The sequence below is a fragment of the Calliphora vicina genome, chromosome 1 (genome assembly GCF_958450345.1).
Source record: "Calliphora vicina chromosome 1, idCalVici1.1, whole genome shotgun sequence".
NCBI classification, from domain to species: domain Eukaryota; kingdom Metazoa; phylum Arthropoda; class Insecta; order Diptera; family Calliphoridae; genus Calliphora; species Calliphora vicina.
The window spans coordinates 27,303,120-27,329,413 of NC_088780.1; the positions used below are offsets into that span (position 1 = coordinate 27,303,120).

The 26,294-nt window shown below is 29.2% G+C and overlaps 1 protein-coding gene across 1 annotated transcript in view; it reads right to left on the minus strand.

Moving 5' to 3' along the window:
• LOC135962012 (hemicentin-1-like) overlaps window positions 1-26,294 on the minus strand; it is a 201,783-nt gene that overhangs the window by 80,932 nt on the left and 94,557 nt on the right. The gene's annotated exons all lie outside the window — the stretch shown is intronic.

Sequence of the window (26,294 nt, forward strand, 5' to 3'; positions counted from 1 at the left end):
TTTAGATTTTGTTGTGTTTGTTTTTATAGGCTTTTATGTTATAAAATTATTTTAGAAAAGATTTAAAACATTTTTTTAAAATTTATTTCGAAATTTTTTGTAAAATATTCCAGAAAAGATTTAATTTTTTTTTGAATTTTTTTTTTTAAATCCACCACATTTTTGGAACCATGTCTTTTTTAATTTTCAGCGATGAGGCCTATTTCTGGTTGAATGCGCACGTCAACAGACAATTAGGGATAATACAGTACATCTCAAGACCGGCCATTACATCCCGAGAAAGTCACTGTTTGCTAAGGATTTTTGCGTCATCGGTTCATATTTCTTTGAGAACTACTATCGCCATCAAAGGCAAGCGCTATAGATAGACCATTACCAACTAATTTTAGGCTGAATTGAATAATATGGACACCAACGACATGTGGTTTCTGGAAGTGCAATTTGTGGACATGGCCATTTAAATTATTAGTTTCGTCCCAATTTTTTGGAATCTGTAGGATATATGCAAATTAAAAAGAACTAGATTGCCTTTTTTCGAGATTATTCCAAGATCTCTTTTGAACTATTTTTATTGTAGAATACAATTAAACATTTTCTAATGCCATTTACTTAACTAATCTTCGTCCTTACTTGCAATTCACAACAAAATAGAAAAGTAGCACAAGAAATCAGTTAAATAAACCACAGATAAAAAGGACACTACTCACATACACAACATAACTAACTAACACAGCAAGAACAACAGCTACAACCAGGAATTACTTATGTTTTGTTACTTTATTACACTGTGATAAATACTCGTTCACATACAAACAGACTTCACCATATGAAGATACCAAAATTACATTACTTAGCCCTACATAGTTACGACTTCCTGTGTATATATGTGTAAATATGTGAATGTATCTGTATTAATGTAGCCATAGAGTATCCAAAAACAACTAAAATACACCACTTATACAAGTACAGTGACAATAGTAAAGCTGTTTTGAAAAATTATTGCATTAGTTGTACATGCAAAATAAACCACATGAAGTAAATAGACATTAGTTCAGGGAGTAACAACACAGCAATGGCAACTTCAATAACCGCAATTTTCACAATTACAACAACATACCGCTCTTCTTGTTGTTATATGTATCTATCTAACTGTCTGTTTTGTCTATCACTGGGCTGGTGTGTGTGACACAGAAAACAAAAAAAAAAAAATACCCCAGAAAAAAGGTAATATTTTGGTTTTAGTCTACTAGTTTTTACTTTTTTTCATTCTTTTATATTCCTGCTAGAAACAAACTTAAAGTCAGTGGAGTGTGAAATGTCTTTGTATCCCAATGGGCGGGGTGGTTTGATGGAGTTAAACATAAATATATGTAAGTACTTTTATATATAGTTTGTTTGTTTTGCTTTGACTCTGCAGGGTCTTGCTGTTAAGATTCCTGGTAACATTTCTTTGGAGAATTTATATTGGGGGAGTAAACCACGTGACAATGGACAAATCACTTGAGACCTTTTGCATACATTTACATGAAATGTATGAAGAATTTTTCTGTTGAATTATAATTTTTTTTCGAAAACATATAAAGAAAATTCTATATAAACTGAGAAGAAAAGCAAAACGGTGGACAGAATCTGATTTATTGAAGCAGAGAAAGTGTTAACAAATTATTGTAACATTTGCATAACCATCGACCATTGAAACTTTATAATTTGTGATTCGATCCAATGTGCATTTTGTCAATTGTCAAATAAATTCCATTTTTTATAACAACCAATTTTAAAAATTGGCCAAAACATAAAAATTTAAGTTTAACAAGTAAGAAAGTATGGTCGGTCAAGCCCGACCATATGATACCCTACTTTAAGTAAAAGAGCAAAAACATTTTTCTTTTAAAATTGCAATAATTTATATTTTTGAGTGGTTTTTGTAAGTGGGCCTTATATGGGGGCTATGACCAATTATGGACCGATCACCATGAAATTAGGTCGTGCGTTTTGTATCTACATGAAAGTTTACTATGTTGAATTTTGTGAGTATACCAACATTTTTAAGCGATTGATGAATGTTAATGTGATTTTCGGAAGCGGGTCTATATGAGAGCTATGACTAATTATGGACCGATCGTAAACAAATTTGGTGACATGAATTTCGTATATATAAAACTTATTTGGAGCGCAATTTGTGGAGATACATTTATAAATTAAATATCTATGACCGATAAAGTCCAATTTCGGAAGGACATTTGTATGGGGGCTAGGTGAAATAATGGACCGATTTTAGTCAGTTTCAACAAGCTTGGTCCAAATTTGAGCGAAATATCTTCAAAATTGCGACCTGTAGTCTGCGCACAAGGTTTTGGACCGCCAGCCAACCAGACGGACGAATGGACATCGTTTAATCGACTTAGAAAGTGATTCTAAGTCGATCGGTATACTCTAAGGTGAATGTTAGACTGATATTTTTGGGCGTTATAAACATCTGCACAAACGCATAATACCCTCCCCACTATGGTGGTGTGGGGTATAAAAATGGAAAAAAGGTTTTTACCTTTAATCGAACTTTTTAAAGTTTTTTGCGATTTTGATCTTGAAGATGAAGTTATTTTGATTTTATATGTTAACAATTTTTGTTCTTTATGAGAAGGGCTACAACTTTGCATCATAGGGTGAATCAAAATTCCGAACTGCTTGCATCATATGAGTCTAAGAAAATGATCACTTTTTTGCAAAAATGACACCGAGGCCCCAAATCTTTGGTAGCAAACCGATCAAAATTCAACGAAACTACCAACTACAAAAATGTACCTAAGATTTCAATTAACAACTCTCTGGAACAAATGAACTTCCTAGGAATGATCCTTAACACCTTATAATATATTGTGCTTGTGCTGAAATTTAAATTTAACTAAAGCATACTTTTAGGCAGCTTTAAAAAAATTTATTTCGAATTTTTGAAATTTGTTAGGGATTTTGATCATGAAGATGAAGCTGTTTTGATTTTATATGTTCACAATTTTTGTTCTTTATGACAAGAGCTACAAGTTTGGCTCAGAGAGTAAGTCAAAATTCCGAACTGTTTGCAAGATATGAGTATGATAAAATGATCACTTTTTTGCAAAAATTAGGTTATTTACGGTGTGATAGTAAAAACGCTTTCCCCCATATGCATAAACAATTTTTAAATTTATCAAAGGTTTATAAAACAAAATTTCTATACAAAATTTGATTCATAAACCTTTGATAAATTTAAAAATTGTTTATGCATAGAGCTATACAAATATGGAGCTTTTTCGACGATTGGTGCTTTGCGTTTTTAGAACTTTTTGTGGAAAAACTTGAAACCTGTAAAAAAATGTTTCAAATTTGAATGAGTGTAACTCCTTATTGGGACGAGATAATTGTTATCAAGTTTGGTTCAAGTTCGACCCTCTGTAAGCCCTTCAAATCTAAAAAATTAAAAAAAAGATAGACCAAAATTTAAAAACAAAAATTAAACCTAAATATCTTTTGAACTACAAGAGACAGGCTACATGTATAATCATATTTATTGTAGACCTTCTCAAGAACTATCTATATTTTAAATTTCAACTCATTCGGATCATAACTGGAATTTTGCCGATTTTGTTTAAAAAAAATGTGAGACTTTCAGGGGCCACCCACTGATCATCATTCCGCCTACAAAGCTGAAAAACTGTAAATCAACTCTAAAATATCTCAGCCAAGTAAATAATACAGTACAACATACAAGTGTAGTCTAGGTCATACTATTTTAACAAAAAAAAATTGTTTTAGCGTCAAAAAATAGTAAAAAACTTAAATATTTAAGATACAAAGTGATTTTTATGTGCTAATTAGAGTACCTAGGTACGTTCAGATTTCATTGATGTATTCACAAGAGTTATTCAGCTTTACCCTAGCTACAACTTTGCTTAATATTGTTAGTGAAAAATTAGGAGTTCTTGGAAGTTATTCTAAAAAAAGTGAAAACAAAAATTTCTCATATTTTTGTTTCAAAAAAGTACACGAAAATGCTACTTTTTTGAACAAATTGTTGATGGACTCTTAGCTATATTATTGCCTTATATAGTTAAACGGTATTACCAAGTCTGCATTAGCTGTTGGACACCTTTTTTTGAGGGCCCACTGATTTACAGAATCTTTGGAGGACTATAAAAAAATTGACAAACTGACTATAGGGTTTTACTACCCTTTGGAAGTAGAGTCATGACTGTGTGTTTTATGCACTGTGTTATCTTACTCAAATCTTATCTGCAATTACAAATAATAACAAAAGTCATTGTCTCCTATAAAATACTTATTTAGTTACTTTGAAAGTATTACATTATTCTTTTACATAGAAAACGTACACAAATCTCCCCAGGGTGGTAACATAAAAAAGAAACCCAACAAAAATAAGTCATTCCCCCTTGTGACACATAATTTTTTTTTGTCATAATCTACAATTGTTTATGTCTAAGGTAAATGTAACTCGTCAAAGGTGTGTGTTCGTTTTTACTCATATCGTTAGCTTAATATAGAAAGGCCCCAACTCGTGTTTTTTTAAGACTAGATTTTTTGGCTAAATATGATATATGAGCTAACCATTTATCAAAATAAACGAAAATCTGGGCTTACTTAAAAAACACGAGGGCCTTTCTATATTAAGCTAACGATATACTTTTTTTGCTGCTATTTTAGCCTTTAAACAATAGCAACACATTATAATGATTTTTAAATAAAACTGAACTTGTTTATTATAAATTCAGTGATGGTCATTTATTATTTTTAGTTGTGTTCAAAGGAGGGTAATAAAAAATACAAAAGCAAATAGCAAGAAAGCAACAAAAATCCTTCAACTTTTAAAAAAATGTTTTAGAATTTATTTCTACTTGTTGTTTTGTTTGTGTATTTTATTTGTTGTAGTTGTTGTCTGTTTAGATCTATCACTGTTATCATTGCTGCTGTTGTTGCTGTTGTTTTTTTTTTAATATAATAGTCATGATTTTCATGTCAACTGTCAAGTAAAGTTAACTTGACAAACATACAGTCAAATGGATAGACAACAGAAAACATTGCAATACAGATCGCAGATATGAGTATAAAATAGAACTGGCAGTGAGACAAACAGACATTTATACTTACTTACCTTCATTTCTGTGTACATATGTATCTATGTGTGTGTTAGATACATAGAAATGAAAACAAACTAACACTCTTTCAAATACATTCACTTTATTTGTGTATGTGTGTGTGTGTGCAACTTATAAACGTATGTTTAGATACATTCACAGACAAATATTTATACTGACAAAACAGACAGTTAGAAAGACAGTTGAACATGGTATTTTTTTCATTAAGTTTTATTATTGTATATAAAATAATATAAAATACTGTTACACACTAAGGTGGCCCTTAGTTTCTACTACTCCGTTGCTCTCAAAATTGTATCTTGTATTTCGAAAACTAAATGCAATAAAACATTTAAAACTAATATTGAATAAACTTATTTTTCAGTAAATTTTCCAGCGATTTCAAATATGCTACCCTTATTACAATCAGATTTTTGGTTCAGAAGCTATAGCTTTTTAAAGTTGACTGATTTTCAGTGTAACAAGGTAACGGATCATTATGTTGATAGATCTATTTATTAAGAAAATAATAAAAAAATTGTACTGTTTGCTAGTGTTTCTCCACGAAAACCGATATTTACAAAACATCCAATTTTTTAATATTTCTCAACTTTGATGGAAAATAAAAAAAAAACTATAAATTTCTATATTTGCAATATTTTCAAAATAAGTTCTTTGATTATTCCTTTACCTAACGCAAACATTTCCTGCTGAACGTCATTACCCCATTTCTAGCTAGAGGTTTTTTGAAAAAAGCTAAAATTTTCCAAAATGTGTTGCATGCTTTTTTGGGCAACTTATGACATATAACCGTGAAAACCCTTTAGATGTACCTTCTTTTACGGATTAAAACAAATTTAAAAATAAATTTAAAAGAAAAAACAATTATTGAATCTTTTCTGGAATAATTTAAAAGCATAAAAGCTTTTTAGAAATATAAAAAATCAAAAATTTTAAAAAATATTTTATTTTACTTCCCGTAATTGATTTTTTTGATTTTTCCCCCAAATTTCAATTTTGCTAACCCATAAGTAGGCAGCTAAGTGGCGTAGAATACTTTCCCAACACTCATTTCATTGGCTGATCAATTATATATAATATGCCTTTTATATTTGTTGGTTACCTTATTTAATTCAAGAGTTATGATTTTTGCAATGAAAAAACTCAAATGACGACTGAAACAGACGGACGGAAGTACGGACATCGCTTAGTCGACTCAAAAAGTGAGCCTGATAAATTAAAAACAAATCTTTTCTGGAATAATTTTAAATCATAAAATCCTTAAAAAAAGAAATATAAAAAATCCAAGATTTTGAAAATTATTTTATTTTACTTCCCATAAAAATGATTTTTCCAAAACTTTCAAATTTGCTAACCCATAAGTAGGCACCTAAAAGACGTAGAACCATTTCCAAATACTCATTTCATAAGCTGATCAATTATCTATCATATGCCTTTTAAATTTTTTGGTTATCTCATTTGGTTCAAAAGTTATGATTTTTGTAACGGAAAAACTCAAATGACGCCACTGTGGCGTCTTGTCAGACAGACGGACGGAAGGACGGATATCATATAGTCGACTCAGAAAGTGAGCCTGAGTAAATTGTTATACTTTGAGGTTGGTGTTGGGAAAATATATTTTCACGTTATAAACATCAGCAATATACCCTGCCCACCATGATTTTGAATACAAATTTTCTGACATCGATAACCCACTATAATTTGATACAATAAGAAATCTGAAAATTTCATGCATATCACATATCCAAAATTTTACATTTTCAAAATTTTTCTCAAATTTGATTGTTTATATTTAAATATAAAAAATACAAGGTGGCGCAAAAGTAATCCTCCTATCAGAAAATGCTATAAATTTTGCAATTGGCCCCTAATGTCAGTTCTATTTTGACATTTGTGTAGGAAACACATGCGAAATACACGTTAATAAACAATGTTACGCTACACTGCTCCAGAACGCGGAATATTGCTGACTATTTATTTGACCAATAACCGGTCGATTTTTTCATCAAAAATAATCATGAGTGATGAGGCCCATTTCCATTTTAGCGGGTAAGTAAATAAGCAAAATTTACGCTTCTGGGACACTCCGCGTGTAACCCACGAAGGAGTTATCGGTCCTTTTTCTTCGAAGACGTCCCGGGCCAAACGGTTACTGTGAATGGTGAGCGATACAGAGCAATGATCAACGAGTTCTTTTTGCCGCAACTTGATGAATTGGGATTGGAAAACATGTGGTTCCAACAGGACGGTGCAACGGCACACACTGCACGTGCCACTACCGATATGTTGAAGGATGCATTCCCCGGGCGTCTAATCTTCCGTTTTGGAGATTTGCACTGGCCAGCAAGATCGCCTGATTTGACCGCTCCAGACTTCTTTTTGTGGGGCATTTTGAAGTCGCGGTTTTATGTCAACAAGCCTTATACTCTTGCAGCTCTTAAAGACCATATCCGTCAAGCATGTGAGCACCTATCGCCGGAAGTTTTGGTCAAAGTGATGGAAAATGCCATAAAAAGGGCTCAAATGACAATCAACTGTGGCGGCGGCCATTTACATGACATCATATTCTCGACTTGATGTAAAAAAAATTAAAAGACCAAATAAAAATAATCCACAAGAAGAATCAAAGTTTTTTATTTTTTTTTAATTACAGCAAAAAAACATTGGAACTTTACTTTTGCGCCACCTTGTATTTTGAATTGGAAATTTTCAAAATTTGTTTTTATTTTTTTTTTTAATATTCAAATAAAATATGCAAACTCTAAACGTTAACTGGTTTCGTCTTTAATGTTCAGCCTTCCAGGTTTAGTTAATAAAGACCAATTTCATATCCTGAAAGTGTCGTAAATCCAAAATTTGCAAAATCAGGGCCAGCTTATTATACAGCTGCAAACGTATGTATAGATACGTTTGCAGCAATTTAAACACAACTGACAAGCAGGACATATAGACCAACAACATTGACCTAGAACAACAAAATAATCATATAACAGAAGTGGTAATTCCTATTTAAATCAAAGAAATAAATATGAGTTTTTCTTGTAGTTGTCTATTGGTTTTATAGTGCATTTGATGGGCGAAGGTTGTAAGATATAAAGAATTTTCAAGGCTTAATTTTAAAAGGCTTAAATTGAAATTAAAAACTACTGATTGGTTGAATTAGTTTTTAGTAAAACCAAAGCACCAATTAAATAACCAAACTTATTTAAAATATTTAACATTGCATTTAAAATTATTCACTTGAATAATTATAATACTATTCAAATTATATTATCATGAATTTTAATTCCATATTATAATTTGCCAAATGCTTTTATGAGTACATTTTCCTCTTGAAAACCCCGTTTTTGTACTTGTCTGCTTAACAATAAATAACAATTGTTGTTAATTTATCATTTCGCACAAAACCATATAATACTTACTCATACCAGGCCCCTTGCCCCCTCCTTCGGCAACGATTTATTAACAAACAACTAATAATTTGTTTAAAGTGTCTTGTTAAACATGAAAATTTACTCATTTAATAACCCATTGTGGGCAAAAAGGGTGCGTCAATTGTAAATGTGATGGGGAAAAAAGTAGAAATTTAATAAAAATTAAGTGAAAATTGCACACTTACATTTTTACAATTGTATACGAATGCTGCTAACACAGACATGCATCATTAATAGAGTAAATGTTTATTTATATACATATATGTATGTGGATGTAAGTAAAGAGTGCTTATTTGTTTATGGTATGTGTGTAAATATGCATGTGTATTGTATGTATTTGTATTTGTTTGTAACCACCTTGTATTATGGTCATATGGTAGTAACCTGTTTTGCATAATTAATCGTACAACGCAAACCGCATGTAATATTTTTACATTGAATTATAAAGTCACAGTATGTTAGGCAATAAATGGAAACAGTTCAAATATTAAAACAAAAAGTGACAATTTTTTGTTTAAACAAATTAAAAATAAGTTTTTGTGAAATTTGCTATTCTGAGGAAATTTGCTATTTATAGCAAACTTTTGGGAAATTTGCTATTAATGGGAAATTTTTGCAAAATTTTTTATTTATAAAAAAATGTGAAATTTTCTATTTATAGGAAAATTTTGAGAAATTCGCTATTTATATGAAATTTTTTGGAGATTTGATATTTATAGGTAATTTATTGAACATTTCGTGCCAAGTCACTTTTTTTGAATTATACAGGAGAGGCAAAAAACGTTCTATCTTTTTTTGCTTTCAATATTTTTTAGATCTGTAAACGCAGTTCTCTCCTTTGATCTGTTGGCATTAAGCATCAGTTGAAAAAATAAAATAATTAAAATGACTTAAGAAACTGAAGCCATTTTTAGGGACTGAGCTCTTTTGATTTTAATGATATTGTGTTTTTTGGCTGGACTTAGCACATTTTCTTATAATAAATTTTAATTTCTCGTTTTATTATTTTACAAGTTGGTTTTATTATTTTATATTATTTAAATACATAAAAAAACTGTATTATTTCATTGCGGTAAAACAAAATAACTCAAAATCTTAAATAAATTAGTTTTTTTATTATTATTTCTTCAAAATTTAATTATTTTTTTATTTTACAGTGAATTGTGTAACGATACTATAGTGATTATATCGAAAAATGTTAATCTTCAAAGTATTATAGCAAATTGTATTGAAAAAGTAGATTCGAATAGCATATTCAATGTTTTTTGCTGGACTTAGAATGTTTTCTTATTATTATTTTTTTTGTGGAGTTAGCACTTTTGCGTATCAATGAAAAATCATCAGTTAGAAATAAAATAACTAAATTTTTTATTGCAAAATATGTATCTTATGTTTTACTATCTTTCTACATCAAAATCTTAATTTCAATCAAAAGGACTTGTTACGTTTGCGTACTAAGCTAACGATTTGCTATTTATAGGAATTTTTGGGAAATTTTCTATTTTTACGAAATTTTTGGGAAATTTGCTATTTATAGGAAACTTTGGGAAAATTAGCTATTTATAGCTAACATCGTTGCAATGGACTTTGAAATATCTATCATTAGATATCCATATTGTCAATATTAATGACTTAGTAATCCAGATATAGATCAAAAACAGGTCAAAAATCAAGGTTGTCCCGGTTTTTTGCTCATATCTCCGTTATATATGGACCGATTTTGCTGATATTAAATAGCAAACTTCTCGAAAGCATGTCTGACAGAATTATTGAAGATTTGGATCCCGAAGATATCTGGGGTCTTCAGAAAATTGATTTCAACAGACAGACGGACAGGCAGACAGACGGACATGGCTTAATCGACTCCGCTATCTATAAGGATCCAGAATATATATACTTTATAGGGTCGGAAATGAAAAATGTATAAATTACAAACGGAATGACAAACTTATATATACCCTTCTCACGAAGGTGAAGGGTATAAAAACTATAGAGTAAATGAGAATTACAGACAGAAGCTTTATTTGAAAAAACCAAAGCTTAAAGAAAACATCAACTTTTCTTTTCTTACATTCCCTAGTACAACTGGTTGGATTCTTGCCGACTCGAACTGTAGTTTGAGAAATTTGGTATTTATAGGAATTTTTCAGCAAATAGGCATTTTTCATTTATAGGAAATATTGCTCTGGTATTTATAGTAATTTTCTCTTCAAGTCTGCTTTTCATATTAAATTTTTAAGAAATTTGCTATCTATGCCACATTTTTCACAATTTTGCTTTTTATAATCTGAACTTTATTACAAAATTTTAAAAAACTGAAAACTTTTGTATGGAAATTTTTAATAAAAATATTTGTGATATAGCTTTGTCATTGTCATAAAGTTCATGGACATATAGTAAATTTTCCGCAAATTTTCTCTTTATAGATTACTAATTTTTCCTTGTAGGATGATTTCCCTAAATATGCTGTTTATAATAAATTTTCCCTAAATATGATATTTATAGGAAAATTTCGCTAAATGTGCTGTTTATTGGAAGCTGTCCCTAAATTGCACAAATTGGTGTTTATAGTAAATTTTCTCTATATGATATTTATAGGAAAATTTCCCTAAATATGGTGGAAGCCCTCCCCAAATTGCTTTTTACAGTAAATTTTCCCTGAAAATGCTATTTATAGTAAACTTTCAGTAAATTTAATTTGATAGTTTTGCTCTTATTTAAGAATTTATAATATTCCTTCTTACCTTTTTGTTCTAAAAAAAACCTAAGCAGAGTCCTCAATCAATTTCCCTCTGTCTGTATTAACACATGCATGTATGCCACTTCACCTACTTAACAGTTTGTTCGAGTTGAAGCAGTTGTAGTCGTAGTAAGTAGCAGCAGTTGTTATATTTTTAAATGCACTTTATTGTATACTCATTCATATACCATTATGTACTTGTATATACAAATTTTTTATTTATATTAGTACATATGTTAATACATATGTATTTGTTAAATATAATAAAAAGCAAGTATGTATACATTTTTTTTTATTTATTACATATTCTAGGTGTTTTATAAATATTGAGAGTACATGTTAAAATATAATTGCAGCAATCAATGAATTATTAAAATGGCCATTCATATAAGCTTTAATATTTTATTATAAATTATATTGTACATATATCCAGACATATTTAATCAAATGTACATACGTATGTTAAATATAAAGGACATAAAAAATGCTTTAACTGAACCCAGTTAACAATTTTCTAGGTATGCTAACTATATAAAGAAGGTTAAAAATAAAACAAATTTTCAAGACCAAAAAATTAGATATACTGATTAGAATAATATTACTCATACCACCTGTTGTAGTCTAGTAAATGATAACATTTCTTTACTTAACGTTTTGATTTATAATCTATTTTATATTCTTTCTTTTTCTATTAATGTGAGCCCAAATTAAAGCTGCATTGTTAGTAAATTTATCACAATTTATATATAATTTTTGTTAAACGTTAATAAGGTTTTCATAAATACATAAGGCCATCACAAAAAGATACAAATAAAAAACAGAAATTCCCAAATAAAATCTTAAATAACAGAAAAAAATATAAAACATTGAACGTGATTGGTTACTATCTTTATTAAGCAAAAGTAAAGTAAACTAAATATTAACTAACAACAACTTTTATATAAAAAAAGAAGAAAAAAACACCAACCACATTTATCAAGTCTTTACACATAGACACAGAATTTGTTACTGTAACTAACTGAGAATTGCATGAATGGTAAGTAAGCCATGCCTTATTATACAATATACAAGGGAAAAGTATAAAAATATGGTTAGCGAAAAATTGGTAATTTTACGACAGCCAAAAGATGTTATCAAACTAATACATTATTGCTAAGTTATGACTTCAATAACCAGCATAAATCAGCTAAATGTAGAAGAAAGAAAAAATAAATAAAAACGAAATAAAAAAATAAAACGACATTGAAAATAAACCATAAAAATGTACGAGCAGAGTAAGTATATGAATCTTTATGAAAATTTAACAAAAAAAAAAATACTGCAGCAAAATATTGCCAAGTAATTGTAGGAAAAAATGTTGGTAAAGAAAGGGAGAGGTCGACCTTATAAAATGTTAAAACGAAAAAAATTACTATAAATAGCAAATTTAGTCAAAATTTACAGTAAATAGCAACTTTTTAGAAAATTTACTATTAAGAGGAAATTTGGAAAAAATTTACTATAAATAGCTAATTTGGGGAACATTTGCTAAATATAGCTAATTTGGTGAAAATTTACTATAATTTGCAAATTTTTGATAAATTACTATGAGTAGCAAAGTTTAGGAACATTTACTATAAATAGCAAGTTTAGGGAAAATTTACTATAAATAGCAAATTTAGGGGAAATTTATTATAAATAGCAAATTTAGGGAAAATTACTATAAATACAAATTTAGGGAAAATTTACTAAAAATATCAAATTTACGGAAAATTTACTATAAATAGCAAATTTGGGGAAAATTTATTATAAATAGCAAATTTAGGGAAAATTTACTATAAATAGCAAATTTAGGGAAAATTTACTATAAATAGCAATGTTAGGGAAAATTTACTATAAATAGCAAATTTAGGGAAAATTTACTATAAATAGCAAATTTAGGGAAAATTTACTATAAATAGCAAATTTAGGGAAAATTTACTATAAATAGAAAATTGCTATAGATAGCAAATTTACTATAAATAGCAAATTTTGGGAAAATTTCCTATAAATAGCAAATTTTGGGAAAATTTACTATAAATAGCAAATTTAGGGAAAATTTACTATAAATAGCAAATTTGGGGAAAATTTACTACATATAAATAGCAAATTTATGGAAAAGTTACTACATATAAATAGCAAATTTATGGAAAAGTTACTACATAAAAATAGCAAATTTAGGAAAAATTTAATACATGAAAATAGCAAATTTAGGGAAAATTTAATACATGAAAATAGCAAATTTAGGGAAAATTTAATACATATAAATAGCAAATTTAGGGAAAATTTACTATAAATATCAAATTTGGGGAAAATTTACTATAAATAGCAAATTTAGGGAAAATTTACTATAAATAGCAATGTTAGGGAAAATTTACTATAAATAGCAATGTTAGGGAAAATTTACCATAAATAGCAAATTTAGGGAAAATTTACTATAAATAGCAAATTTAGGGAAAATTCACTATAAATATCAAATTTAGGGAAAATTTACTATAAATAGCAAATTTAGGGAAAATTTACTATAAATAGCATATTTAGGGAAAATTTACTATAAATAGCAAATTTCGGGAAAATTTACTATAAATAGCAAATTAGGGAAAATTTACTATAATTAGCAAATTTAGGGAAAATTTACTATAAATAGCAAATTTAGGGAAAATTTACTATAAAAAGCAAATTCAGGGAAAATTTACTATAAATAGCAAATTTAGGGAAAATTTACTATAAATAGCAAAATTAGGGAAAATTTACTATAAATAGCAAATTTAGGGAAAATTTGGGGAAAATTTACTATAAATAGCTAATTTAGGTAAAATTTACTATAAATAGCAAAATTAGGGAAAATTTCCTATAAATAACATAATTAGGGAAAATTTCCTATAAATAGCAAATTTAGGGAAAATTTACTATAAATTTAGGGAAATTTTCCTATAAATAGCAAAATTAGGGAAAATTTACTATAAATAGCAAAATTAGGGAAAATTTCCTATAAATAGCAAAATTAGGGAAAATTTCCTATAAATAGCAAATTTAGGGAAAATTTACTATAAATAGAAAATTTAGGGAAATTTACTATAAATAGCAAATTTAGGGAAAATTTCCTATAAATAGCAAATTTAGGGAAAATTTCCTATAAATAGCAAATTTAGGAAAAATTTACTATAAATAGCAAATTTGGGGAAAATTTACTATAAATAGCAAATTTAGGGAAAATTTTCTATAAATAGCAAATTTAGGGAAAATTTTCTATAAATAGCAAATTTAGGGAAAATTTTCTATAAATAGCAAATTTAGGGAAAATTTTCTATAAATAGCAAATTTAGGGAAAATTTTCTATAAATAGCAAATTTAGGGGAAATTTACTGTAAATAGCAAATTTAGGGAAAATTTACTAAAAATATCAAATTTACGGAAAATTTACTATAAATAGCAAATTTGGGGAAAATTTATTATAAATAGCAAATTTGGGGAAAATTTATTATAAATAGCAAATTTAGGGAAAATTTACTATAAATAGCAAATTTAGGGAAAATTTGCTATAAATAGCAAATTTAGGGAAAATTTCCTATAAATAGCAAATTTAGGAAAAATTTACTATAAATAGCAAATTTGGGGAAAATTTACTATAAATAGCAAATTTAGGGAAATTTTTCTATAAATAGCTAATTTAGGAAAAATTTTCTATAAATAGCAAATTTAGGGGAAATTTACTGTAAATAGCAAATTTAGGGAAAATTTACTAAAAATATCAAATTTACGGAAAATTTACTATAAATAGCAAATTTGGGGAAAATTTATTATAAATAGCAAATTTGGGGAAAATTTATTATAAATAGCAAATTTAGGGAAAATTTCCTATAAATAGCAAATTTAGGGAAAATTTCCTATAAATAGCAAATTTACGGAAAATTTACTATAAATAGCAAATTTGGGGAAAATTTATTATAAATAGCAAATTTAGGGAAAATTTATTATAAATAGCAAATTTAGGGAAAATTTACTATAAATAGCAAATTTAGGGAAAATTTACTATAAATAGCAAATTTGAGTAAAATTTACTATAAATTGCAAAACTTGGTGAAAATTTACTGTAAATAGCTTAATTTGGAAAAATTTGCTATAAATAGCGAATTAGTGAAAAACTACTACTAATAAAAAAATTGAGAATAATTTACTATAAATAGCAAATTTGGTAAAAAATTTATTACAAATAGCTAATTTGTTAAAAATTTTCTATAAATACCAAATTTGGGAAAAATTTCCTTATACAATGGCAATAATTGGTGTAAATTTCCTAATACAATGCAAATTGTTGAAAAATTTTCTAATAAATAGGAATTTCTGGGCAAATTTTCTATAAGTAGCAAAATTATAAGGAAGCGAAATTTCCTATAAATTGAAATACCTAAAGTAGAGTGTGTTATTTACTATAAATAGCAAATTTAGGGAAAATTTGGGGAAAATTTACTATAAATAGCTAATTTAGGTAAAATTTACTATAAATAGCAAAATTAGGGAAAATTTCCTATAAATAACATAATTAGGGAAAATTTCCTATAAATAGCAAATTTAGGGAAAATTTACTATAAATTTAGGGAAATTTTCCTATAAATAGCAAAATTAGGGAAAATTTACTATAAATAGCAAAATTAGGGAAAATTTCCTATAAATAGCAAATTTAGGGAAAATTAACTATAAATAGAAAATTTAGGGAAATTTACTATAAATAGCAAATTTAGGGAAAATTTCCTATAAATAGCAAATTTAGGGAAAATTTCCTATAAATAGCAAATTTAGGAAAAATTTACTATAAATAGCAAATTTGGGGAAAATTTACTATAAATAGCAAATTTAGGGAAAATTTTCTATAAATAGCAAATTTAGGGAAAATTTTCTATAAATAGCAAATTTAGGGGAAATTTACTGTAAATAGCAAATTTAGGGAAAATTTACTAAAAATATCAAATTTACGGAAAATTTACTATAAATAGCAAATTTGGGGAAAATTTATTATAAATAGCAAATTTGGGGAAAATTTATTATAAATAGCAAATTTAGGGAAAATTTACTATAAATAGCAAATTTAGGGAAAATTTGCTATAAATAGCAAATTTAGGGAAAATTTCCTATAAATAGCAAATTTAGGAAAAATTTACTATAAATAGCAAATTTGGGGAAAATTTACTATAAATAGCAAATTTAGGGAAATTTTTCTATAAATAGCTAATTTAGGAAAAATTTTCTATAAATAGCAAATTTAGGGGAAATTTACTGTAAATAGCAAATTTGGGGAAAATTTATTATAAATAGCAAATTTAGGGAAAATTTCCTATAAATAGCAAATTTAGGGAAAATTTCCTATAAATAGCAAATTTACGGAAAATTTACTATAAATAGCAAATTTGGGGAAAATTTATTATAAATAGCAAATTTAGGGAAAATTTATTATAAATAGCAAATTTAGGGAAAATTTACTATAAATAGCAAATTTAGGGAAAATTTACTATAAATAGCAAATTTGAGTAAAATTTACTATAAATTGCAAAACTTGGTGAAAATTTACTGTAAATAGCTTAATTTGGAAAAATTTGCTATAAATAGCGAATTAGTGAAAAACTACTACTAATAAAAAAATTGAGAATAATTTACTATAAATAGCAAATTTGGTAAAAAATTTATTACAAATAGCTAATTTGTTAAAAATTTTCTATAAATACCAAATTTGGGAAAAATTTCCTTATACAATGGCAATAATTGGTGTAAATTTCCTAATACAATGCAAATTGTTGAAAAATTTTCTAATAAATAGGAATTTCTGGGCAAATTTTCTATAAGTAGCAAAATTATAAGGAAGCGAAATTTCCTATAAATTGAAATACCTAAAGTAGAGTGTGTTATTCAACAACTAATATTCCAATATATAACGAAGTAAATATGCTGAAGAAAATTATTTTTCCTCAAAGAAAAACTGAAAAAATAATAAATTTTTACCGTGAAGAAAAAAACTGAAAAAAACCTTGTTTATAAGGATAAATGTTTTTATTACTTTTGCTCAAAAAAATATTTGTTTTTTTCTTTTTTCACTTCAAATCGAAGTTGTTGTATATAACATGATTTCGTTTGGCAGCAGAAAGAAAAAAAAATCATTCAGCAATAAATTTTATTAAATGTGCAATTTATAGAACACCATTTAATTAGTTTGATAGTGAATGAATGTGTGTTTGTGTGAGAAAATACAGAAAACTTTTAATATTTTACTGTTCAGTAAATATATATGTATGTATGTATGTAGGTGCTTACTACAAATGTATGTTTCGATGTGTAACTAACTTTATATGCCATAATATTTCTTTGTATATCTTTAAGATACTTATTACTTTAGCAATATATTGTATTGTATGAGTGTATTTTTCTGCTGTTGCTTTTTATCGCATTATTTCTTGTCGCACTCGCAAATTGATGTTGACAAAAGATTACCCCAGCTCTGCGCCAAATAATAAACTTAATGTAAAATACATACCTACATACAAAATATTTTATTGTTTGCTAAATTTTCTGTTGGAAAATACCACGAGTAGTTTTCGTGCAGGGGCAGTAGCCTAAAAGTATGCCGTTATTTACTTTTCTGCTCTGCTGTATTTATTTATAACCTTTGTGTGTGAGTTTGTGTGAGTTAAGCCCTAAGTTTATTTATTGATAAAAATTTGTAGACATTAAATTAAATGATAAAGCAAAGTCTGACCTTAAGTTCATTTATTTATTTCCCTTTATGGTGTGTGTGTGTTAGTTTGTGTCCTGAATGTCCTGATGAAGGTGTTTTTTATGTAATAGGAACTGTTTACTTTTTCTGTTTGCTGTACATTATTGTTTTTGTCAAGCCAGGAAGTGTTAAGGAAGCAATAACAAGTAGCTATAAATAAATTCACCGAATTTTTGGTAAAACATTTAGTAGGAAACCGAAAATTATGGTCAATGTTATTGTTGTTTTAATTATGAGAAAGTTTTGGTAGTAGCAGAAGTAGGTGTACAAATGCTAGTAATAGCAAAAGTAATGTTAGTAATGGCAGAAACATTAATAGAAGTGTCATCAAGTGTCATAGAATTATCTATAGCAGTAGACAGTTTTATTATAGCCTACACAAAGCATTAGATGGGTAGGATATGAAGATTTATGGTGTTGTTTAAAACCAAAATAATATAGTCCAGCTTTAAGTATTTCCTTCGACTCAGAATCTCTTGCAGAAATGATTTAATGAACATCTATCCATCTTCATTACAATCAAACATCCAATCGCAATTTTAAAGAGGATTTATCCGCCTGGAGTGGGTACATCAGTTTGACTCTGGAAGTATTTTCAAGCTTGGCTCTACTTTTTTTGAGATACTGATTTCATAAGTCAACAGTAGAGGCAAAAAGTTTTTTTTAGTACATTACAATGAAAGTTGAAGACGGATACAACTGTATTTTTGGTGGAAGAATAGAGAAAATAATGTAAGATTGTATATCCACTTCTTGCAACAAAAATTTAAAATTTTTGAGTTGATTTTCTTTAGAGTAACCAGTGCGATATACTGAAATCTATCAATCTGAGCTGTCGGGTGATAGAGTTTATGAACTTATTAAATACATAAGTAAATGCGATGGCTGAGATGTAGTAATATTTTTCTTTCCACTTAAACTTGATCTAGTTTTACCGATCCCATTCAGAGGTGTGATCTTGTTCAAACGGAATCATTTTAATTCCACTTGATTGCTTGAATTCTTATATTTCATTTTCATGATATTTATTCTCACTCAGTTAATGGAAATTATAGTGTAAACATCAAAGTTTGTTTTTGTTTCGAAAATATTGTTTGCTCATTGAAAAGGTGTGAAAACCCAGAATTGGAGGCATTGCTTCATGAAGATTATTGCAAAATTAAGCACCAGCTTACAAAATCATTGGCAGCTACTCAAGCAGCAATTTCAAACGGTTTGAGTGCAGCAGGATTCATCCAAAAGCAGGGAAATTGAAGCCGAGAGATCATGAAAGATTTTGCATGTCCGAAATGATGCTTAAACGCTATAAATTATTATAATTATAAGTTATTTTTGCAGCGCGTCATTACTGGATCCACTAAAATAAGCCGAAGAGTTAGAGATTGTAACTGAAGCCAGGCAAACCAGCCGAATCGACACCAATGCCAAATATCCATGGCGGTAATGTAATTCTCTTTATTTGGGTGGGAAAAAAGGAAGGCTATATATTGCGAACTGATGAAATCTGACCAGACCATCACAGGGAACCTGTACCGAATGCAACTGATTCATCTGAAGCGAGCATTAGCCGAAAAACGCCCAGAATATGCGGCCTGACATGAAATTTCATGAATATTCCATCATGACAACACCCAGTCTCATGCACAGTGGATTATATAAAAGATGAAACTCCCGCATATTTAATTCATACACCCAATATGCATAAATATATACAGCAAATAAACACTTTAAGGTCTACAAATAAATTTTTATTGAATATACAATTAAAATTTGTTTAAAGATTTTAAAGTGTTTTCCTTTAAACTCAATTTTAAACTAGCAATATAAACATTATTCCCATTATCACTGAAAAGAAGTCCTTTCTCTTTCGATTTTTAATCACAGCAAATATAAAGTATAACAACAGCAACAACAAATTAAAACAGAAAATGAAATTCCTACAAAAAATATACAACATTTATATGCAGACTCCTTTTACACATTCTGAACAATTACTCACACACAACACTATTGTTGAAGAGTGTTGGTTGGTTGGTTGGCTGGCTGGGAGTAGAACGCACCCAAACATTTACACACACTCAAAATGAATACACACCAACAACAGAAACAAAACTAAAATAATAAGAGCAATAGTAGTAGTAGTGGCAGTAGCAGTAGTAGAAAAAATCACAATTTCAATTTAAGTAGAACAACTTTAATCACTTTCATTTAAATGCTTATGACATTCTTTTAACATTTGCTTTTTCGTAACACATTTTTTGTCATTGTCGTTTTTTGTTGTTGTTGCTGCTGTTGTTTGTTGCTCTACTCTACTACTGCTACAATTACTATTCTTGTTGTTGCTTTGGCCGTATGTAACTTTTGTGTTGCTGTTGTTGTTGTTGTTATTATTCTTGTTTTCATTTTGCAAAACTTTGTGGATTGTTTTCTACACACGCACCCGTACAGACACACCCATTCAACCATTTCAGTTGGTAGTTGATGACGATGATGATGGTGCTGTTAGCACTCAACATTTTAATATGTGTTTTTTTTTCTTCATTTCTGTTTTTTTGTTGCTTTATTCATTTGTTGTTGTTGCTTTTGTTACAGCTGAGATTCCTTTTTTTTTGCACCCATAAGCATGTTAAAGTTGGGTGCAAAGAAAAAAAAGGAAACTATGGCAAAGCCAAAGAAGCACAAATTTGTGACACACATTAAGTTGGGAGAAAAAAAATCTAGGAACAATTAAACGAAAATATTTAAAGGTTTTATAACAGTCTGAGCCGATTTAATTTTACCCTTTTCTTTGCTCAATTTTTTTTTGGACCCTTGTCATTTAGCTCATTAAATTATAAATGTGAGTGGATTTAAGTTTTCGCCGGTATTTTTCTGTGCTGGTTTTTGAGAATTATAAAAAATAGAAAGAAGTTATTTATAGTTGTTAGAGAAAGAAATATTTATGTAAATTTTTTATTTTTGAGATTTATTGAATTCGACAGTGAAATGAAAAACAAAATATTTTTGGCAGATTTTAATTGATTAAAAAATGCCTCATAACAGGACTACGGGTGATATGATTACAATATTTCACAAGTATACGTTCTGGTGTAAGAAAATCGAGACTTGATTTCAATCTCTTGTAAGGATGGTGTCTATATGTTTGCAGAATACAATATAAATTGCGCTGTCCTTTTAGCACATAATGCCTAAATTCATACGTCAAAATGTCTAAAGTTTGTTTTCGTTTTGTCCAAAACTTATTCATTGTTCAGTAGTAGAAACAACAGGTAACCTGTATAATATCCAATAAATCGTTTCCAACAAAATGCTACTTCCTTTGTTTTTTATTTGGTTATAATTTCCTATTGGGGTTTTGTATTGGATGTAAGACTTAAAAATGAGGGCTTTTAGCTTATATTTTGAATCATTTGTACAATATAAATTTATAAATTGGAACCCGAGCCCAAAGAACTGCTAATTTTTTGAGGCCAGGAACGAATTTAGCCAATTTCAGATACTCTGTTCTAAAGTGAAGAGTATCCAAGAGACAGCGTTCAATATCGATAAATGCAAATACCATTCGGTCTGGCCTATAAGTTTTGCCTGGCGTGAGGCAAAACTTTCCAACCACTTCATCTATTTAAATAAAAATCAAATGTCGTTCGTTGGTAATTGCATCAGTTGAGAACGGCCGGACCGATTTAGACAAATTTTATTTTTAAATGTTTGAAAAAAAATTAAAAATTTACCATGCCCACTTTTTACGATTTATCCAAAATAGAAAAACGGCTGCCCCGATTTGAGTAATTCTTTGTTCAGTGTTCATAGTAATCCAATTTAAGCTTTTACTGAAAGGAAAATTTACAAACCCAATTTTTTTTCGATATATCCAAAATCGCAGGACACCTGGACCGATTTGGCAAATTTTTTTTTTAATGTTCGCAATAGTCCGAAAAGCTTTTTGCAGAAATAAAAATTGTCCACGTCCACTAACAATTTTTATATAAAAACCCAAAATATATAAATTCGCTAATAACTTGGCCAATAAGCGTTTAATCAAGAAAATGAGCTCGATCTGTGATCATTCGTGTTACTGACAAAAAATCGATTTTTTATATAAAAACTCAAAATATATAAATTCTCTAATAACTTGGGCAATAAGCGTTGAATCAAGAAAAGGATTTCGATCTGTGATCACTCATGTTTCTGACCAAAAATCGATTTTTTATATAAAAACTCAAAATTTCTAAATTCTCTAATAACTTGGCCAATAAGCGTTTAATCAAGAAAAAGAGCTCGATCTGTGATCTCTCATATTTCTGATAAAAAATCGATTTTTTATATAAATTCGCTAATAACTTGGCCAATAAGCGTTTAAATAAGAAAAAGAGCTCGATCTGTGATCACTCATATTTCTGACCAAAAATCGTTTTTTATATAAAAACTCAAAATATCTAAATTCTCTAATAACTTGGGCAATAAGCGTTGAATCAAGAAAAGGATTTCGATCTGTGATCTCTCATATTTCTGAACAAAAATCGTTTTTTAATATAAAAACTCAAAATATGTACATTGCTTTACATGTATTCTGCTGTTGCAAGACATTTCAAACCGCTTCTCACAAATCGAACACAAGCATTATTTAATTTGGACAGGACAACGTCTGACGGGTCAGCTAGTTGTAAATAGTTTTTAACAGGTAATGTCATGATACAATTTCAGTCTGGTCGCATATTCTGGGCGATTTTTTGGCAAGTTCTGGCTTGATCAGTTGAGTTTGGTACGGTTTGGTTTCGTCAGATTTCAGCAGCTCATTTCACCAAATAGAGAGCATTACCTTAGAGCCATGGATATTTGGCTTTGGTGTAGATTCGGCTGGTAGGCCAGGCTTCACGTAATATTTCATACGCTACGGATTATCTTAATGGATTTATTTTCATCACAGGTAATGATTCGAAACAAAAATAATGTTATTTTATAGCGTTCGTCTTTCAAGATCTCTCAACTTCAATTTGAATGGTACCGAATTCCCCTGCTTTTGGCAAATATTTGGAAATTGCTGCTTGATTTTGCAAGCTCTTGTTGTGTTTGACAACAATCCTCATGGAGGAATGCATCCTATTCTTGGTCTTAAAACTTTTATGGCTGGCTTGGGCGAACTACAACTTCCGTGTCAAAATCACCACTTGTGAACCGCGCAAACCATTTGCTGCACCGCAAACCAACACTATCACCATAATCTTCGTTGAGCAATCGGTGTGCTTCTTGAGCACTTTGCTTTGAAATTAAAGAAGTAAATCAGAACTTCCAGTATTTGGAGCTTTGTTGGCACAAAATTCGTCAGGGTGCACTCTAGGAACCACTTCCGATTCTTGTGTGGATAACGAAGCATAGACTCTGTTATTTTGATTGTTGAAAAACTCCTCAGCTATGAAAATGAATTTTCCAATGAGCGTTACTTCAGTACTAACGAAGGAAGCAGTGCTTTAGATTTTCGCTTGTATTTCAGGGTCTCGCCGCAACTAGATGAAAGGTATTTTTCTTGAAAGTCCGTGGCCTTGAGTCGTAAAAATAAAATTCCAGCTATATTATTTGCTGCTTTCGGAGTAGATTTTTTTTTTAAACTAGGTTTCCCAAAGCTTTCGTAGCTCTGGGAGTTCGCACGCTAAGTACTTAAGTATATCCTTAAGTATATTCAAATAATTTAACGGTATAATTCACAAAATTGCGTGTAACCCCTAGCAACAAAAATATTCGATAAATATCAACTGTTTCCAAGACAAAAATTACAATACGATTTTCAGTTTTGTAGTTGTAAATAATGCAAGCCAACAAATGTTAATGCATAAATGAAGTATAAATGTCACTTATAAAAAAAAGCTTTAAAGATGACGATTTTATGTTCAGGACATTTCTTACAGTAGGAGCAATAATTACTGCACCAGAATTTATTTGTTGTTTGAAATCACAGGTCTGTGTCAAAAAGCCACTCATGCATTGAAGGAGGAAAGTTAGCGATGCATCAATGAAATTCTGCCCCATTTATGCAAAATATGCCTGACAATGATTGCCAGAATTTCTTTCTGTATCTACCTTTGTCAAGCTGTTCAGATTGAAACACTGAATAATAAGAAATAATTAATTTTGCATGAAATTTACTATATTTGTAAATTAAAATAATGCAAGTTTCAAAGTTTACTCCACTTTCATTTGATAGAGAACATCTACCAAAATAATCTTAGAAATACCCTGAAATACAACTCTCACAAAATTTTATATTTGAATGGCACATTTTTCTGGGTCAAACTTTCAGATTTCAACTCCAATATCACGAATATAACAAAACTTTCGGAGTACTTGTATATTTAAAATTATTTAAGGTTAAGTTTCCTTTTCCATAGATTCCATGAAATTTTTCTTTCAAATAGATCTTGAAGTTGTGTAAATATTTGATGTGATTATTTGCTCTTAAAACCATACCCGCTAAAATACTCATCATATTTACTCCAAAACCATTTGAAGGGTACACCAAAATTCCAGCACACTCCCTTTCAGTTGCTAGTAAGTGTAACTAGTTAACAATACAATACAAAAATCTTTAAAAAAAATCAAACAAAAAACTCACAAACCAAAAAATGTCTCTACCAACACGTGAGATGGCGAAACTGTATAAATGTATGGAAATATTATATGGAAAGTAAGCATCAACGGCCTTAAAGAACGCAAGCAAAATGTGTTGTGTTCCAATTTTTTATGTTGGCAAGTAATCCCTTTATATATAAAAAAAAACAGTATGTAGTAGGAGAGAAAAACCATGAGCATCTCTAAAGGCAAGCAAGCCAGTCAAACACATAAAAAGTAAAAAGTATAATGAAAAAAAAAGAAGAAAAATTCAACCAAATACAAATTGAAATGCCACACCCACTGGGGACAAACTACCAGCAGTATACATAAGTATGAAAACAAACAGAACTACATAAAGGAATTCAGCTTAACAGGAGGGGAATTTCAAAAGGAGTTTAAAAATATAATGGGAATCGATTTGAACATAGGCTGTTTAAAGTACATCCTGTTTTCTTATTTTATTAGGATATTATTAAAACTTGGGTCGTCCATCTGATTTCCTCTAAGTTGAACAAATGGTTAGATGGAAAGAGATTCTTTGCTTCAGAAATATTTGTGTATCGATTATGCCTTCTGTTTCTGGAAACATGTGCGATACATGAACTAGCCATAGGTGACGTGACAATCGAAATTCCATTCAGAACCAAATTGATAAATTCTGTATAACGAGAATATGTCTGAAAATACTACAAGTTGACAGCTACTTAGTGCTGATATAGCTTCCGACCACTATCTATTGATAGCCGAGCTAAACCTAATGCTTCGCAAACACAAAGACGTCCCGGAATCGAATCAACTAAATCGATGAACCTGCAGCATCAACAAGCTGAAAGCCGAAGACGTTAACAGAAGATTAGTTTCTTGCATTGTTGAAAAACAACAAAGTATTCCATCAATCCCTCAACTAAGCTCTGACTTAGATGAAGATTAAGGCCATTATCAGTGACTAAAGAAATTTTTGGTTTTTCCAGCAAGAAAAATAAAGAAGGGCTTTCCGTTTACTTTTGGAACATATTGGAAGAAGGGCGTAAAACCAGAGATACGATGATATCAGAAAAACTATCCTCTCGTAAAAACGAGCTGTAAGATAAACTATCAACCCTTATCAAGAAAGTTAAGAGACAAGCCAGAAACGATAAATGATATGTTTGAACAACCTCACCACACAAGCTGAAAATGCTGCACATCAAGGTAACATTAAACCGATTTTCAACGTAATCAGAAAACTTTCCGGTAAGAAATCCAACACAAATGTACCAATATAGGATAAAAATGGAAATATGCTAACTTCTTTGATTAACAGCTGATAAGATGGAAGGAATATTTTGCGAAAATCCTAAACCATCCCTTTAATGCAAATGCTCCTCTCAAAGTTATGAAGCAACCGATACCAGAACCCCACTCTCATTAACAACAATATGTAAGATACCCCATTCCATTCTTAGCTTCCATTTCTTAGCTGTGTAATCTGTGCCTACTACCATCGCTTCGATATGAATGACTGATACTATCACCCAGGAATGGAAAGAAAGTTTTATAATTAAAATACCTAAAAAGTAGATTTAAAATCATCTCAATCACCCAAA